Source organism: Dermacentor silvarum, chromosome 5, assembly GCF_013339745.2.
Source record: "Dermacentor silvarum isolate Dsil-2018 chromosome 5, BIME_Dsil_1.4, whole genome shotgun sequence".
Lineage (NCBI taxonomy): Eukaryota > Metazoa > Arthropoda > Arachnida > Ixodida > Ixodidae > Dermacentor > Dermacentor silvarum.
This window is the reverse complement of record NC_051158.1, coordinates 132,377,075-132,395,347: the sequence shown is the minus strand read 5'-3', so window position 1 is coordinate 132,395,347 and position 18,273 is coordinate 132,377,075. Positions and strand designations below refer to the sequence as shown.

The 18,273-nt window shown below is 49.2% G+C and overlaps 1 protein-coding gene across 7 annotated transcripts in view; it reads left to right on the top strand.

Moving 5' to 3' along the window:
* The window catches only part of LOC119453763 (uncharacterized), a 148,353-nt gene that overhangs the window by 23,224 nt on the left and 106,856 nt on the right, over positions 1-18,273 (top strand). The gene's annotated exons all lie outside the window — the stretch shown is intronic.

Genomic DNA, 18,273 nt, shown 5'->3' with positions numbered 1-18,273 from the left:
CCAATTTCTATAGCCACTGTGCGGACCTCCTACCCAAAGAGTTCCCAAGGAGCAAATAATGGCAATTCTGTAGAAAAACAAGTTGTTAGGGCCATACGCACACGATTGAAAAATTCCTGATAATTTAGGAGCTCAGAGTTAAGTTTGCAGAGTGCCCACGGTGGTCGGAAATTGGTTACAGATTTCTCACGAATCTTTGCGATAACTATACAATGATCAGAGAACGAAACTGGGATAGTACTACAAGACAGTCCTCGGGAGAGGAGTGATGAAGAGACATAAATTCGATAAAGGCGGGCGTAAGAGTGACCCTGAATTCGTGTATAAGAGCAAGAACCCTGTCCCGACGCTCCTATATCTATGAGCCCTGCATTCTCTATCACGTTAGACAAAACTTCACCACTCCTGTCTCGCTAAATGTTAATCCCGCTTCGATCACTTGGATCACATACACAATTGAAATCTCCCATTAACACAATGCAGCGTTCACAGTCAAGTAGATTAGACACAGTATCAAATAAAAGAATTCGTTTGGCAGCATCATTAAATGCGTAGAGGTCAACTATTCGCCATGGCACACCCTGCAACACAAAATCGCAGTATATGTATCGGCCTTCAGCGCCCATATGGTAACTAATTGCTGAACAAAGTAGGCTCTTTTTTAGAAACAGGAAGCAGCCCGCGGATGAACCAAGGGAGTGTGAAACGCAGACATTACAGTCAGACAGAAAAGGTCGCAAGGCCCTTTCTATTTCGTCATCACTCTCAATATTCGTCTCCTGCACGGCGACGAAGTAGAGGCGATGCCTAGATGAAAGCCGGCGAAGCTGTGCCTGTTTCTGCAAATACCTAAGGCCCCGTACATTCAAAGTTGCGAAGAGAAGTTGCTGTGTCAGCGCCATGGTGACTAACCACTACACGGACCAAATGATCTATGTGGTCGGTCCTTGAGGGCAACGGTGAGGCTCCCTCCGAACCCCCACCAGGCCTCCTGGACCGTGATCGTCGGCACTTTCCCGAGTGTTTCGACGTGTTGCGGTGACGTGCTTTTCTTGTGGTACTGGTCGTGTCGCTGTCCGTGCTTGTTTCTGATGTCTTTGTCGCGCGGCGCTTCGGAATTGATGTATCCGCGTTACTTCGTCTGTCCTCTACCAGCACAGGGCAGGTGTCGAGAAGATGGGTGTAGCAGATGATTCATTATCGGCTGCCTCTTTAGCTTGCTGGGCAGGAACTGGCTGTGTGATTACGGGCGTCTCATTGCACTGTTGCTTCGACTGATCATGTGTCGCTTTGCTACCTTCCTTGTCCTTGGGCGGTTCTGCGATGACATTGTCTTTAACATATAGATGAGACTTACTGGCACAACTGGTCTCCGCGGCAGATGGAACATCTCCGGTCGCGTCGAGAACCTCCGTGGCATCCATTATGTGTTCTTGCACGCATTCATCAGGAGATCGTGTACTATGTCGTAACTTGTCGGCGTATGTTACCACACATTCTTCAGCTGTGTGGCCAAAGCGCCGGCAGTCTTCACAACGTGGAGTTCTGCCGTTGCAACGAATGTGGCCAGCCTTGTTACAGCGGAGACAAAGCGGGAGTCTGCCTGGAATCAGTACAAGGCTCTGCACTCCACAGACAGGTAGGAGATGTGGAACGTCACCCACACCTACTCCGTCAGCAAGAGACAACACCACATCACGATTTAGAGTACGCATTTCTTCCATCTCCGATACTCTCCAGCTTTCTGCTGATATAGATTTCACTTTCCCGTAAGCCTGGAGTGAATCTCGAATGTAGGCGTCTTACAAACGCTCAGGTAGGCATAAAAGCTTAAATTTTACTTCGTGGGCTCAGGGTCCACGACGACGCAGCGTCTTCCTTTCACTGATAAATCACCACACGTAACTAGCTTCGACTTTGTCACTGGTGACTTGCATGTCACCATCCACACGTGCGACATCTGAAATGGGCCAATGGAACTTATTTACTTTAGGTCCATAACATTCCGAAGGGCGTCTCTGAAGTCTTGGGCTCTATACGGTCGACCAGCTAAGTCAGCATGCAGGAAAACGGAGTCCACCGCCAGCTTACCAGTAGAAAGACGAGGTAGCACAATACGGTAGTCATTGCTGCTGGCTGAAGCCATAGCAGCACCTCGTCCAGGGGCCGATAAATACTTTAGAGTGGAGAACATGAAAAACGCGACCGTTCGGAACGCCGTCTTCTTCTTTCTATAAAACGTAGGCCATACAGCCACGCTTCCAGAGCATGTATTCATGGGAACCATATGATGATGATGATGATGATGATGATATCCTCAGCACATGGCTCGTACCCACCCCGGGGGATTGGCCAAGAATTGGGCACCTGAACTTTCAGGTACGGTTTTTGAAACTACTGTTACAGTGCAATTTAGTAATCAGAACAGACAGAATAATTTTCCTATACTGCACTTTTTATAATATAAATGTCATGCTATATCTCTAGTTGTAAAAGTATGTATTTAAAATTTTATTCGTTTAGTTGATTGAATGAAATTACAAACGGCATCAAACACGTCCCTGTGGCTAAAGCCGAATACCGAGGCACCGAAAGAGAGTACTATTTCTGATGTTAAGTTTACCCCTAATTTAGCGAGCGGAATTTCAAGAAGTCTTTTTCTTTGTAATTCATGCTGGCGACATATTAAAAAGTAGTGTTCTATGGTTTCTATTTCTAGACAGAATGGACACAGCGGCGATATCGCCAGACCAGCCCTGTGTAAATATAGGTTTAATGGTGGGACACGGCAGCGTAATTTTGTGATTATTACTTCCGATTGTCTTGATGGACACCAATGTATTTTCCACAGAAATTTTAGGTGTTGAAATTCAGTCCATGATGTTATTGTTTCAATTATATCTCTACGAATTGAAAAATTCCGATATCTGATCGCGGTTATTTGTGCCACCACTGGAAGGACCGATATTATTGGTCCATTCAGGGATGCTCGCGCTAATGAATCGGCCATTTCATTTAAATGTAATCTGCAGTGTCCTGGTACCCATAATAATTTTACAAGATTCAGCTGGGGGGGAACTAATGTTAGAAACGTCTTTAGAGCCGGCGAATTTCTTGAAGCTGTAAGCGCAGAGCAGACAGAAAGGGAATCTGTTATAATTACCGCGCTGGATTCATGTAAAGGGAGTTTACGCAGAGCAAGAATCATTGCTAAGAGCTCAGCTTCAAATACGGGAGTAAAATCTGGCAGTCTCAAGGAGAATGACCAGCCAAGTGACAACGAGAAAATGCCCACGCCCGCCTTATCGTCGTTAACAGAAGCGTCAGTGGCAATTATGTTAATTGTGTGTACGTGTGCAAGGTAATCTTGCAATAAATTATTTAATAACCTGACTGAATGAAACTTAGGGTTCTGTGGGAAAATTTCATCGAATTCAATCTTTAAATTCTGATTTGAGTCATACAATGGAATAATGTCTCGAATTTTTACATTTAAACTGTCTAATTGTTTTTGTACAAAAATAATCTGTGGGGTGTGAAAACGTGGCCAATGAGCTAGAAAGAAGGAGTTTGGATCGTTTATAAATACATACTCGGATCGTCTAATTGGAAAACTGTAAAATTTTAGAAATGTTTGTATCGTTAAGATGCGGAATCTGCAGGGCAATGTTGGTAGGCGCGCTTCCTGATAAAGAACATTGTTTGCTACAAACCTAGGGAGTCCCAGGCACAGGCGCAGGGCTTCACGCTCCAAAAGGACCAGAGGCTTAGTTTTATAAGCAGGGCTTCCTGAGAATAATACACAGCCGAATTCCAATATTGGACGCATGTACATTTTGTATATCATTATGAGGGCGTCCCTGCGTAGCCCATACTTTCGGTTGCTCAGTCTGCGTAGTAAACCTAAAGCACGCTGTGCTTTAGATGCTACATTTTCTATATGTGGACTCCAGTTGAGTTTTGCATCATAAATGATACCTAAATATTTAAGAGACTCAACCTGGGGAATTGGTTCTTGATTGTAAACTATAGAGACTGAAACCGGATCCGTTAGTGGGAACACCAATACTGCGCTTTTACTTACATTTAATGTCATGCAAATTGATTGAATCCATACCTCAAGCATACTCAAGTATCTCTGCAATTTTTGGTATCAAGAATATATGTCGTTATCGGACGCGAACAATGCAATATCATCTGCATAAACGTAAACTTGCACGTCCTGATTGGCTGGAATGGAGCTCATTATTATGTTAAATAATATTGGAGATAAGACTGCTCCTTGGGGGACACCACGAGTCTGTTTGAATTTAGAGGAAGAGCAGCCATCCTTAAAGCAATAAAATTCTCTTGATCTCAAAAATTCTGCCAACCACGCAATAATATATTTTGGGACATTATGATTCCGTAGTACATTCAGTAAAACTGTATGTTCCACGGAGTCATATGCTTTAGCTATGTCTAATGTCACTAAAGCAGAATATTGTCTTCTTTTTCTAGCGAGTTGTATGCGGCTCTCTAAATCAGCATGGGCACACCATATAGAGCAGTCAGCTCTGAAGCCTATTTGATTTGGATTCAATATTAAATTATCCGACATCCAGACAGTAATTCTGTAATGTAGAATCCTCTCTATGATTTTGACCATATTAGAAGTAAGAGAGATAGGTCTAATATTTCCTATGGTGTAACCTAATCCTTGTTTTTTAGGTATCGGGATTACTTTAGCTAGTTTCCAATCGTATGGTATCCAGGCGTTGTTTAGAGAATAGTTTATAATGCTTAGGAGGTCACAAGGAAATATTTCGAATAAAATTTTTATCATATGCACTGTAATTCCATCAGGACCTGGAGCTGACAAGGGTAAGTTTCGAATTACTTGAGCTAATTCAGGCACAGTAACTTCGTTGAAGTCTGACGTTAGGACTGGTTTTTGCAAGTTATGTGACATAGACGACATCTATTGACCAATCCACAAACGTTTGCCACATTGATCTGTTCGGAAACCCCAACACGTGTGATGGGAGTTGAAATCTCCCACAAGGATTTTATCCTTGCACCATGACGACACCGCGGAATCCAAACATCGAGTGTCTTCACTGGCGAAGTTTGCTCGACAACAGTGTAGGGCCCTATAAAACGTGACTGAAACTTTTCACACAGGCCAGGAATTCGAGTTGGTATCAAGAATAACCCATCATCTCCGGGGCTGAACAGAACGACGCAGTGAAATGCATCGTAGACAGTCTTCCTATCCTGTTGACTTGCTTCGGTGTTGAGGCGGGCGCGATGGCGACACGCGGCAAGGCGAGGTATTAACTGCTCACTCACTGACGCCGACGAGTTCACGGGGACATGAAAAAACAGACGTCGAGGAGAAAGGTTGGTTGACGCCCGTAAACTAGAAAGAATGGTGAGTAGCCAGTAGTGCGCTGTGCAGCGGTATTGTAAGTGAAAGTCACGAATGGCAGGAGAGTATCCCAGGTGGTGTGGTAAGCGTTGATGTACATGAATATCATGTCAGAGAGAGTTCGATGAAAGCACTCTGTGAGGCCATAAATCTGAGGATGGTAGCTGGTAGTCGTCTTATGGATGGTCTTACATGTGCGGAGGACGTGATCGAGTAGCTTCGACGGAAACGCCTTGCCACGGTCACTCAAAAGGTTGCGTGGCGCTCCATGTCGTAGAAAGATGGCTTCCACGAAGAAAGTCGCAATCTCCTCCACGGATCCTGAAAGCACCGCAGCTGTTTCAGCGTACCTGGTTAAGTTGTCAACTGCTGTGACGATCCATCTCTTGCCGCTAGCTGATAATGGTAGCGGTCTGTAGAGGTCAATCCCGATCACTGCGAATGAAGCGTCAGGACAGGGAAGAGGTTGCAGCAGTCCAGCCGGAGGTGAAGTGGGCCGTTTGCGGCGCTGGCAGAGCGAGCAAGAAGCGACGTATTTCGCTACGCAGGTGGCAAATCCAGGCAAGGAGAAAGGACTGCGGATGCGTTCATAGGTCTTGTGAAAGCCGAGATGACCAGCCGTGGTATCATCGTGAAATGTCTTCAATATCTGTTCCCTGAGTGATCGAGGAGCGACAGGAACCCAACGCTGTCCTTTGGGGTGGAAGAAATACCGGTAGAGGTTTGAGGTTTCACACTTCAAGTTTCGTAACTGGGGACGGGCTCGCGCATTAGGAGGACGAGATGAGCCGTGAAGGCGTTCCATTACTGAGTGGCAGTAAGCGTCGTTGCGTTGGTGGCACGCAAACGTGTCAAGGTGGAAAGAAAAAAGACCGTTGAGAGCGGCGAGTGAAAGAACTGCAGAGGGCGCGTTCACAGGGTCGGTGACGGATGGAGGCAGGCTGGGAACGCCGGACTGCGGTGGTAACGGACAGCGGCTGAGAGCATCTGCATCGTTGTGTTTCTTGCCGGATTTGTACGGGAAGTCGAAGTCATATTCTTGCAGTTGAAGTATCCATTGACCTAGAAGTCCAGATAAATTCTTTAACGTCGACAACTAGCATAAGGCGTGGTGGTCAGTTACGACCGTGAAGTGGCGGCCGTGTAAATAGGGTGGGAATTTTTGGATGGCCCAAAACAACGGCGAGACACTCCTACTCAGTAATTGTATAATTTTTCTCGGCCGATATTAGCGTCCGACTTGCGTATGCGACCACGCATTCCTCAAAACGTTGTTGTTGCAAAATAACCGCGGCGATTCCATGGCCGCTGGCGTCAGTATGGAGTAGACGGGGTGCGGAGTCATCGAACTGACAAAGCACTGGCTCAGACGTGAGGGCACGCTTTAAAGTGTCAGAAGCCGCTTGACACTCGTCTGACCATACATATGGAGTTCCCAAAGGAAGGAGTCGATGAAACGGTGCCGTGATGCTGGCGAAGTCACGTATGAAGCGCCGAAAGTAAGAAGCGAGGCCAAGAAAGCTGCGAAGTTCTTTGGAGCGTTGGGGCCTCGGAAAGCGGAGGATGGCGGTAATCTTTTCGGGGTCAGGCCGAATGCCGTCTTTGCTTACGAGGTGGCCCAGTACTTTAATAGTCTTGCTGGCAAAGTGGCACTTTTTGGTATTCAGCTGAAGGCCAGCAGCAGAGAGACACGTCAGAACTTCATCTAGGCGCTGCAGGTGTAGTTGGAAGGTTGAAGAAAATTGGACTATGTCGTCAAGGTAGTACAAACAACACCACCACTTAAGGCCCCGCAGAACAGTGTCCATCATTCGTTCGAAGGTTGCTGGTGCATTACAGAGGACAAAAGGCATGACGTTAAATTCGTACAGTCCATCAGGTGTTGCAAAGGCAATTTTTTCCTTGCCGGCCTCGTGCATCGGAATTTGCAATAACCCGAGCGTAAGTCAAGACTGGAAAAGTATTCCGTGCCTTGCAATGAAAATAAAGGCGTTGTCAATGCGAGGCAAAGGATATACGTCTTTTCGGGTTATTTTGTTCAATGCACGGTAATCAACACAAAATCGCACTGAGCCATCTTTCTTGTGCACCAGAACGACGGGTGACGACCAAAGGCTGGCGGAGGGGCGGATGATATTTCGCTCGAGATAGATAGATAAATAAGCTTTATTAGAAAGATACAGTTTTGTCTTGCCCCAAAGGGGCATCGCTAATGGTCGGGGCGCCTGTAGTCCAGGGCTCCGCTGGCTCTTGCCATCTTCTCTGCTCTTTGGATCAGCTTGAGCTAGTCGTTGAGGGCCGAGCTGGACAGCAGTGCCTCCTATTGCTCTCTCGTTGTGTTCTATTTTGTTTAACGTGCACTACCACGTAATGTGGTAAAGGGTTGGTGTGGCCCCGCATCACGGGCATTCGTTCCTTTAGGCTGTGGGGTGTATGCGACGAAATATTGCCACGCGCTTGTGCCACTGGCTCACAGAAGAAGACGAGGATGGTCTAGTTCACGAGCTAGCGCCTTGGTCTTTTGTCGGTGCTGCCGCTGGCCCTTCAACGACTCGGACTTAATTTAACCGCCTCTTTTAGAAGTCGCCTGTCTATTACACGTGACATTTTTCTGGTGGAGGTGCGGGGTATTCGTTATTATTTGGAATCGCTACCGGAGCTCACCTCAGTACACTGCGCCAGCTGGAGAATCCAGGGATTGGCCTGAGTTGGAGCCTTTACCTGAGAGCACAATGACAGCGTCGGCAAGTGTGGATGCTACATCCCGTACTACCACGACTAACCCAGCGACGGCTACTCCGGTGCCTCCGGTAGGTGCTCATTACATGATGCAAAAACCGCGCGTGCCAAGTCCCTTCATGGCGACCTTCTTGAAGACGTGGAAGACTGGCTGGAAGATTTCGAGCGCGTATCTGAGTTCAATGGATAGGACAACGAAGCGAAGCGCCGGAACGTTTACTTCAGTCTTTTGGATGGTGCTCGCACGTGATTCCAGAACCGCGCAGGCGTCCTGACAACATGACCTGAGTTCTGTCGCAGGCTCTTGGACACCTACGCCAGCTCCGATCGCCGGGAAAGAGCACAATGGGCCCACCACGTAATGTGGTAAAGGGTTGGTGTGGCCCCGCATCACGGGCATTCGTTCCTTTAGGCTGTGGGGTGTATGCGACGAAATATTGCCACGCGCTTGTGCCACTGGCTCACAGAAGAAGACGAGGATGGTCTAGTTCACGAGCTAGCGCCTTGGTCTTTTGTCGGTGCTGCCGCTGGCCCTTCAACGACTGGGAGTTAATTTAACCGCCTCTTTTAGAAGTCGCCTGTCTATTACACGTGACATTTTTCTGGTGGAGGTGCGGGGTATTCGTTATTATTCGGAATCGCTACCGGAGCTCACCTCAGTACACTGCGCCAGCTGGAGAATCCAGGGATTGGCCTGAGTTTGAGCCTTTACCTGAGAGCACAATGACAGCGTCGGCAAGTGTGGATGCTACATCCCGTACTACCACGACTAACCCAGCGACGGCTACTCCGGTGCCTCCGGTAGGTGCTCATTACACGATGCAAAAACCGCGCGTGCCAAGTTCCTTCATGGCGACCTTCTTGAAGACGTGGAAGACTGGCTGGAAGATTTCGAGCGCGTATCTGAGTTCAATGGATAGGACAACGAAGCGAAGCGCCGGAACGTTTACTTCAGTCTTTTGGATGGTGCTCGCACGTGATTCCAGAACCGCGCAGGCGTCCTGACAACATGACCTGAGTTCTGTCGCAGGCTCTTGGACACCTACGCCAGCTCCGATCGCCGGGGAAGAGCACAATGGGCCCTCCAGTCTCGCATTCAGAAGCCTAATGAGAGTGTGGCTATGTACGTGGAAGACATGGTGCGTCTTTTCAGGCGAGCTGGCCCTACCATGTCCGAAGACACGAAGCTGCGTCACTTGATGCGAGGGGTGTAAGAGCAGCTTTTTGGTGGACTCGTTCGTAGTCCGCCCAAAACGGTCGCAGAATTTACCACTGACGCCGTCGCCATGGAGAAGGTCCTGTACCAGGGCTCACACAAATACGATCGGCAAGTGAACCTCCGCTCTGCTACCAGCAGCCTAGGAGCTCTCACGACCGACGTCGAGTGGCTTCGCAAAATTATTCGAGCAGTAGTCCGCGACTAGCTGCGACAGCTGCATCAGGAGCAGCCGCCTTCAGCCAACTTCATCGCTAGCGTCGTGCGTGATGAAGTGCAGCATGCGCTCGGCGCACCATGTTACGAAGCAGAACTTCAGGCCACTCCACCAGTTCAGGGATTCAACAACTTCAAGGGAACCTCGACGCGCAACCTACGCTGACATTTTAAGACGCACCGTCCCGTCGCCGGCGACACCTACACTGAGCGAATACCAGCGTGCGACTTATGCCGACGCATTCGCGCCCCCTATCTCTGCAGCAGCGCCGCTACCTGCCGTCACCCCGTATGCGACGCTTCAGTCAGCACAGGCTGTTTCTTATTTTGGAGCGGCTGGGCCAGCCGCGCGTAAATCGGACATTTGGCGCATGCCCGACCGACGACCGCTCTGTTACCACTGTGGTGAGGCGGGTCATTTATACCGACATTGCCAGTACCACCGCCTTGGACTCCAGGGATTTCCTGTCAATTCGCCCCGACCACGTTTCGGACAACGGCCACCCGAGATTGAAGATTTTATCACCCGACACCGCGCGCCACCGTCATCAAGGCGCCACTCGCGATCGCCTTCACCACGACCACCCTATTCGAAGGTGCAAGTTAGATGTCACAAGGACGCTCTCCGAGCCCTCGCCTGGAAAACTGATGTCAGTGACCTTTCGAGGTGAGGCCGCTGATACTCGACGCGCCGAATACCTCCAATCGAAGCGACCTCAGACCAATGGAGACTTGACGACGCCGGTGTCTCAGGCTGGAGACAATTTTACCATGAACATACCTGTGCTGATCGATGGTCGAAATGTTACTGCCTTAATCGGCACTGGCGCTGACTACTCGATTACCAGCGGAAAACTGGCAAGCCGTTTAAAGAAAGTCGTTACCCCTTGGATAGGGATGCACGTACGGACAGCTGGCGGGCATGTCGTCAAACCACTAGGTTTGTGCACTTCACGGGTGCAAATTCAAAATTCTACGTTTCTGATCAGCTTCCTTGTTCTGCGAGAATGCTCCTGTGAATTAATACTCGGAATAGACTTTTTTCGAGAGTATGGCGCCATCATTGACCTCCGCTGACGCAGTATTTCTTTCTCTACAAACAATGCGACGACACGACACGCTTGCCACCGCACAGCCGCTTTTCGAATTTCCGACGACAGCGTCACGATACCACCTCGTGCTAGTGCAGTGATTCCGGTAACGTTCGAGGGCACACGCGAAGGCGAAGTACTCGTAGAGGGCAACGTCTCCCTTCTGCTTACCCTCGGAATTAGCGTCCCTCGATCAATCATTGACGTTAGAGATGGCCAAGCTGACGTCTTGATCACCAATTTCACAAATGAGCACCGACACCTTGTCCGTGGCACTGCCGTCGCTTACTGTGAAGCCTGCGAGGACGTCATTGGGTGTTTCGCTTGTGAAGAAAGCGGCAGCGATGACGAATGCGGCACAGATATTGACATCAATAACGAGCTGTCGGAGGACAATAAGGCGGCACTGCGAGGTCTGTTGTATGAATTCAAGAACTTCTTCGCGCGATCGTCTAAAGTCATTTAGACACAAATTACGCAGCACAGGATAATTACTTAGACGATGCACGTCCTATTCACCAGCAGCCGTATCGTTTTTCGCAGACAGAACGCGAAGCAATTCAACGACAAGTCAAGGAGATGATTGACGATGGCGTCATCCAGCCTTCAAACACTCCGTCGTCGTCACCGGTTGTCCTGGTAAAGGACGGCTCTCTCCGCTTCTGTGTTCATTACAGAAAACTCAACAACGTCACAAGGAAAGACGTTTATCCTTTGCCGCGCATAGATGACTCTCTCGACCGGCTACGGCGAGCCAAGTATTTTTCTTCCCTTGACCTAAAAAGTGAGTACTGGCAGATGGAAGTAGACGAGCGTGACCGGGAGAAAACAGCCTTTGTCAGTCCGGATGGACTTTACGAGTTCCGAGTACTTGCGTTCGGACTGTGCTCTGCTCCGGCCACTTTCCAACGGGTGATTGGACACGGTGCTCGCCGACCTAAAATGCAAACCGGTCTCGTCCAGCTGGATGATGTGGTCATAGTTTCAGGCAGCTTTTTTGGACATCTTAAGTGACTGCGGCAAGTGCTCGAGCCAATCCGATCGGCTAACCTCAGGTTAAAGCCTCAGAAATGTCACTTCGGTTATGAAGAATTGAAGTTCCTTGGACATGTGGAGAGCGCGGAAGGCGTTTCTCCCGATCGCGGGAAAACTGCCGCTGTAGCTGCTTTTCCGGCTCCTACCGCGTTCAACGCTTCCTAAAAGCGTTCTAAAACGCTTCCTAAAAGCGTTTCTTAAAAGCGACGCTTCCTAAAAGCGTTCGACGCTTCCTGGGACTGTGCGCATACTGCTAGCGCTTTATACCCAATTTTTCCAAAATATGCTGAACCACTTACTCGTCTCACTAGAGACGACGAGCCATTCATCTGGAGCTCTGAACAAGAAGCAGCTTTCGCCGACCTTCGACATCGTCTGGCATCGCCCCCTGTTCTTGGGCATTTCGACGAGGACGCCGAAACAGAAATTCATACTGACACCAGTAACGTCGGTCTGGGTGCGGTGCTCGTACAGCTGCAGGAGAACGGCGAAAGGGTCATAGCTTAGGCCAGTCGCACCCTTTCACGACCTGAGTGCAATTACACTACCACGGAGAAAGAGTCTTGCCGTCGTATGGGCGCTTGCCAAGTTTCGACCTTACCTCTATGGCCGCCTATTCAAGGTCGTGACAGATCATCACTCTTATGTTGGCTGGCAAACCTAAAAGAGCCTTCTGGACGACTGGCACGGTGGAGCCTGCGCCTGCAGGAATACGACGGGACCATCGTGTACAAGTCAGGCCGCACACACGACGATGCCGACACATTGTCGCGCGCACCTGTTAAACCTGCGCTTTTCTCGGCGCCATAAGCGTGCCAGACGTATCGACACGGCTGCGAGCATACTGTGAACTACGACCTATAATTGAACATCTAGAAGGCCGCAACGTCTCGCTGCCCCCGAAAATTGCTCGCGGTTTGCCATCGTTTTGTTTACGACAGAGCGTGCTATACAAGAAGAGTTCTTCTGCCAGCAACAAAACGTATCTTCGTCGTCGGGGTCGTACCAGCAGAGCTTTGTGACGAAATCTTGTTCGCATGCCACGACGAGCCTGCGTCTGGCCACTTGGGTTTCACTCGAACACTTGCCAGTGTACGGAAATCGGACTACTGGCCGAAACTCGCCACTTGTGTTAAACGATACGTCCAAGCTTGCCGTGAATGCCAGCGCCGAAAGTCGCCTAAATTGAAGCCTGCGGGATTGCTGCATTCCATCAAGCCGCCTCGAAGGCCCTTCGATCAAGTCGGCATGAACCTCCTGGGCCCGTTTCCGTTGTCTACTTCCGGAAACAAGTGGATAATCATCGCCACAGACTATTTGCCTGCTATGCTGAAACAAAGGCCTTTCCAAACGGCACAGATTCTGAGATTGCACAATTTTTCGTACAGAACATCGTACTACGTCATGGTGCCCCATCCTGTGTCATTCCAGATCGAGTAGCGGCCTTTACAGCAAGGCTGCTTGATGTAGTTTTTCAGTTGAGTAACACCACGCACCGAAAGACGACTGTCTATCACCCTCAAACAAATGGCTTGACCGAAAGGCTTAACAAAACGATCACCGACATGATGTCGATGTACAGAGATGTGCAGCATAAGACGAGGGACAAGGTACTACCGTACGTCACGTTTGCGTATACCAGCGCTACGGTGGCTAGATGGGTAGGTGTGCCGACCGAGCGTAGTTCACCACTTCTCCGCATCATGACGCAGAAGTGGCGCTGCGGACAGTAGAACGGCTGAGCTGCGCGCAACGTCGGCTGCGCTGTGTAGACGAGCAGCGTGTTTGATAGTATCGCTGCCTCTGCTCTAGCTTTGAAGTACGCGTTATACAATGGCGTTTTGAGCAGAGTAAGCAAAGCCAGAATGGGGAATTTGTTACTGTCGTCTACTCAGAAGACACGATATGCTGAAGTAAATTTTCTAGCTTGGCGATTGGTCACATATATTTATTGGTACAAATGCGGCGCTCCCGCCCATTGCATTAAATACGTAGATGCATTTTTTTCATGCATAAAACAATACTGCAGTAGTTTTATAGGGTATATGGAAACGTGTTTACGTGATATTTAGTGAGTTCCAATGTTTCAATTTCGAGAAATCCAGCTATTGTTTTTATTGCTGCCTCAGTTGCGATATTTAAATTGTTACTAGACGAATTGTGTTGGTAAGTGCATATGGTTCACTGTTTGGTTGCAATAAAATGAAGCAATACGTCTTGGGCTAGATTCATGAGTATATTTAAAATACAAGAAACGCTCTCATAACTTGACGCACCAACATGAATAGCCTAGCACCAGCAAGCTCGCAACGTTGGTCCACCACATAATAACATTATTCACAGCACACGCCTCCGGTTCAGGTGATTCCTCTTCTCCCTGTTGCTTTCACGCGCCATGTTCTTGCCCTTGACAAGAAATTAAAGGCGTGTAATTGAATAGAACTTCACAACATCGTTTGTGAGCTCTTTCTTGTGCCGCTCACAGCCGATCAAATTCGGAAGATTCAGCTGCAGAAAGAATGTAAAGTTGGCGATACTGTTCCTTCGTAACTCATTTAAACTGAAGCACAGCTTGAAGGCGTCTTCGAGCGATGCTACCATTTTTTTAGTGCTTCAAAAGGGAGCAACAGCCCTGACCTACTCATTCTGTTGAAATCAGTAATGTCCCTGAGCAATCGGAGGAGCACTTGGTCCTTTGCAGGAACTTACTTGCAATATAGCCTAGAGTCACTTTTCTTTTCCCTGTAGCAGCGCAGCGGTGCTCGATCTCGCAGGCGCTAAGCACTTCATGTGCGGCTTGCAAATTTCCAATGTCGAGGAGCTCATAGACGGACGCTTTTCGGTGTACCGCTTGCTCATTAACGTCGCCGATACTGAGCAAGCTACTGAGCAGCCCGGGGCGAACATTTCCGCTGTCAGACAGCGGAACATTTTCGCTGTCGTTCTCACAAAATTAGAGCCCGACTTGCAGTTGGGAGCGAAGCAGTAAGTCTCCTTGGTGGTCTTCTTTGGTGGTGCAATGCCGCCGCTAATCTCGCTGGTCATTTTTCCGACCTGGAACATTCCACATCGCTTAGGAACTTGCAAACAGTACGAGAGACGCGGAGCTGTTCACCTTTGAAACTGACACGAACAGACGACATACAACTATTAAAATACGGGCTTTATTTTTTTGCTCGCCGCCAGCCCCCTGTAGCAGACGACGCGCGCTGCAGAACCGTTCAACTGACCGCAGCGCCAATTTGGCGTCATGACGCGGAGAAGTGGTGAACTACGCTCCAGACGCGCCGGTCGGCACACCTACCCATATAGCCACCGTACCAGCGTTACGCAAGAGACCACACGCTTAACGCCGTTTTCTCTTGTTTACGGTCGTGAAGCTCAGACGATGATAGACGCCATGTCACCCTGTGACAATTCTGACAATCTTGATGAAGACACCGAGCGCTTCGTGCAGCGTGCCAAGGAAGCACGCCAACTGGCTCGCGTGAACATCAGGAAACAACAGTGTATTTACGCGCGACACTGCAAACTCCGCCACCGACCGGGTACTCAACAGTTTGGACCCCCGTCCACCCTAAAGGGCTTTCGGAAAAGCTTCTTAGTCGGTACTTCGTCCCTTACACAGTTCTTCGGGGAGTGAGTGACCTCAAATATGATATTCTTCCGGACGGCACCCAGCCAGCACGACGCCGACAACCACGGCCCGAGATTGTGCACGTCGTGCGGTTTAAGCCATATCGCACACCATAATAGTAGTGGTTTCCGGACCATTACGCTTCTCCTGGGACAAGTATTTCGGCCCGTGAATGTTTTGTTTAGGATCGAGCCGATGCTCTTCTGGGAGGAGGGGTAATGATGTCACGCGCTTGTGCCACTTGCTCCCAGAAGAAGACGAGGGCGGTCTATTTCACGAGCTAGCGCCTTGGTCTTTTGTCAGTGATGCCGCTGTCCCTTCAACGACTCGGACTTAATTTAACCGCCTCTTTTAGAAGTCGCCTGTCTATTAAACGTGACAATATGTGTAAGTTAGTGTAAGTGCCTGTCTTGAGCCTACGCCAGGCAGCGGCATCCTCCGTCTTTAGTTTTCGATTGGGTGGCGGATATCGCAAGCGACTGCCTCGGTTGTAATTCAGGATGGCTGAATACTCGGGGTCAAATGGATCAGGGCCATCTGCAGTCGGCGTGATGAGTGCTCGGTTATGTACAAAACCTCAAGCTGCTCTGTCGACATACAGGTTACCCGTGATGCCAGCGTGGCCCGGTATCCAGATGATCGTTTGGGTGGTGATGTCTTCAGTGTCCTCCTTGGGTATTTGGGCTAGGACTTGTGCAGCACGTCTTGCGTTTCTTCCCTGTAGGAAGTTGCGGCACGCCTGCTGGGAATCCGTGAGGATAGTCAGTGGTTTGTTTGCGTGTTGGCCTTCGCGGATTGCTAACGCGATGGCCAGCTCATCGGCTTCCGTGATAGCGCAGGGGCGGGTCGATGCACCGGAGGTAACGTGGCCTCGGCGATCGCAGAACACTGCCCCTGCACCCTTATTCTTCGCCCCGTACATGGCGGCGTCCGTAAAAAGGGCCGTGGTATGAAACCTGAATGTTTTCTTTAAGTACTTGGCCCTCACTCTCCACCTGCCGGAGTGTAGGTTAGGGTCCATGTTGCGTGGAATTCGGGCAATGTCGTACACCTGTCCCGGTGTAGTACCCAATGTTTCATGTTTGAGTAAACGGTTAATATACCGATGTACTGTCGGCGTCACGCTTGTGTTGAGCGCCGCAACGGCAGCCTCCGGGGCGCTCCGAAGGCAGCCAGCGATGTCTAACGCTGGCTGCTGGGTCCGACGTCTAACGGTAGCATCCTTGTATAGAGCGCGGGAACGGCGGCTGCCGGGGCCCTCCGAGCCAGCCATCGACGTCTAACTGTACTTGCTGGGCATGTTTTGGCCAACAATCACCGTTTTACATTGACGGCTGGCCTGGAAGGCCCCGGCAGCCGCGGTTCCCGCGCTCCACACAAGGATTACGCCGACTGTACTGCAAAATGGGTAAAGTTCCAAAATAACGCAAATCACATTATCATTGCACATTGTTTGCAGCACCACGTTTAAGACTAATAGCTCACACTTATTAACCTGAAGAACAAAGAGATACGAATAATTGCGGGTACTGCATACACGGCATACGCAGAGAACTTATTCACACAACACAATTAAAGTTCCGCGTATTGGTGTTACTGAAGAGTATGATTTAATTAATGATCTCACATTTTCTCAACATTACATTTGTTATTTCCTAATCGAACAGCCCGAAGTTGCAACCGAAATAGAAGCTCGTCCCAACTCGTCCCAATGAGCGAACAGCTCCTCGCACTGAGACAAATTATGGGAAGCAAAATCAATGGTTTAGTATCCATGCCAGAAAGAATATCAGCCACACACACAAAAAAAGAAAAGAATACAAGCATTCTTGCGTTATTCTGAAGGTACTTTAGGGTAAACTTTTTTTCACATTATTTTGCAACTTCTGCTACCAGTGCACTCTTATGCAATAGTTTTTTTCCTAGTACTAGAAATGCTATTGGAAGATTTCTCTTGCTGTCAAAGAAGATCACTCACAAATAATGTCAAAACTGACAGACATGGCATTCTCTGTTCCTGTATGATATGTGGTTATTACTAATATAATCTTATCCGTTTGCAAGATGCTGATTTGTAAATTAATTTTTGTGATTTATAGACATGAGACTCGCTGTTACTTGTTTTTTATGTTTTTATATTTTTAGGTGATTGCCCCCATAACCATTATACTACAAAGGAGGGCAAGTGCGACAAGAAAGAAGGGCCCGTACACATTCTGATGCGGGTGCGAGGGCAAGCGTGCCGGGTTGAGCCGAGACGTGGCGGAGATTAACTGGATGCGCGCTACTTTCCGGACGCCCAATGTTGGAGTTCTCATGTAGGAGCACAAGCTAGGGGACGCACGGTAGAGCGGGAGGAGAGACGATACGGTGCACGCGTCGCCCATGTACTACGGGTGAAGGGAGCAGCAGCGGGCATCTCCTTTTCCTGCACAGCTATGGATACAGGTCCGCGCGGATGATCGCATACACGGTCGAAGAGTTTGAGGTTGCGTAACATAACTGCACACTGCACTGGCCACTTTCGTGTCCTCTAGATTGCTTTCGCGGTGCGGTTTACATTTTGTTGGTCGAACTGGAGCACTCGGAACACATTCGCCTGGTTCATTCAGAGCACCGCGCTCCATATCAGAAAACACAATGCCGCTCGCACCTTCTATACCTGTGAGCACGACTGAGATCACCCAGAAACTACATCCCGCGGCTTTTCCGACCCCTCTGGGAACCGATACCACGTCCATGTGGGGCAGCCTTTTTTGGGCTCGAATCTCGAGAGGTATCCGCCTGGCTAGAAACCAAGTTGGAGTGCCGCATCAACCACTCGAATGTACGATAGGTTTCGGAGACGCGATCAAACGATCAGTATCACGATGCGGTCACTTCCCGTTGCCTACGCTTTTCATCGAGCCAGCGTTATGAAAGCGGGGGC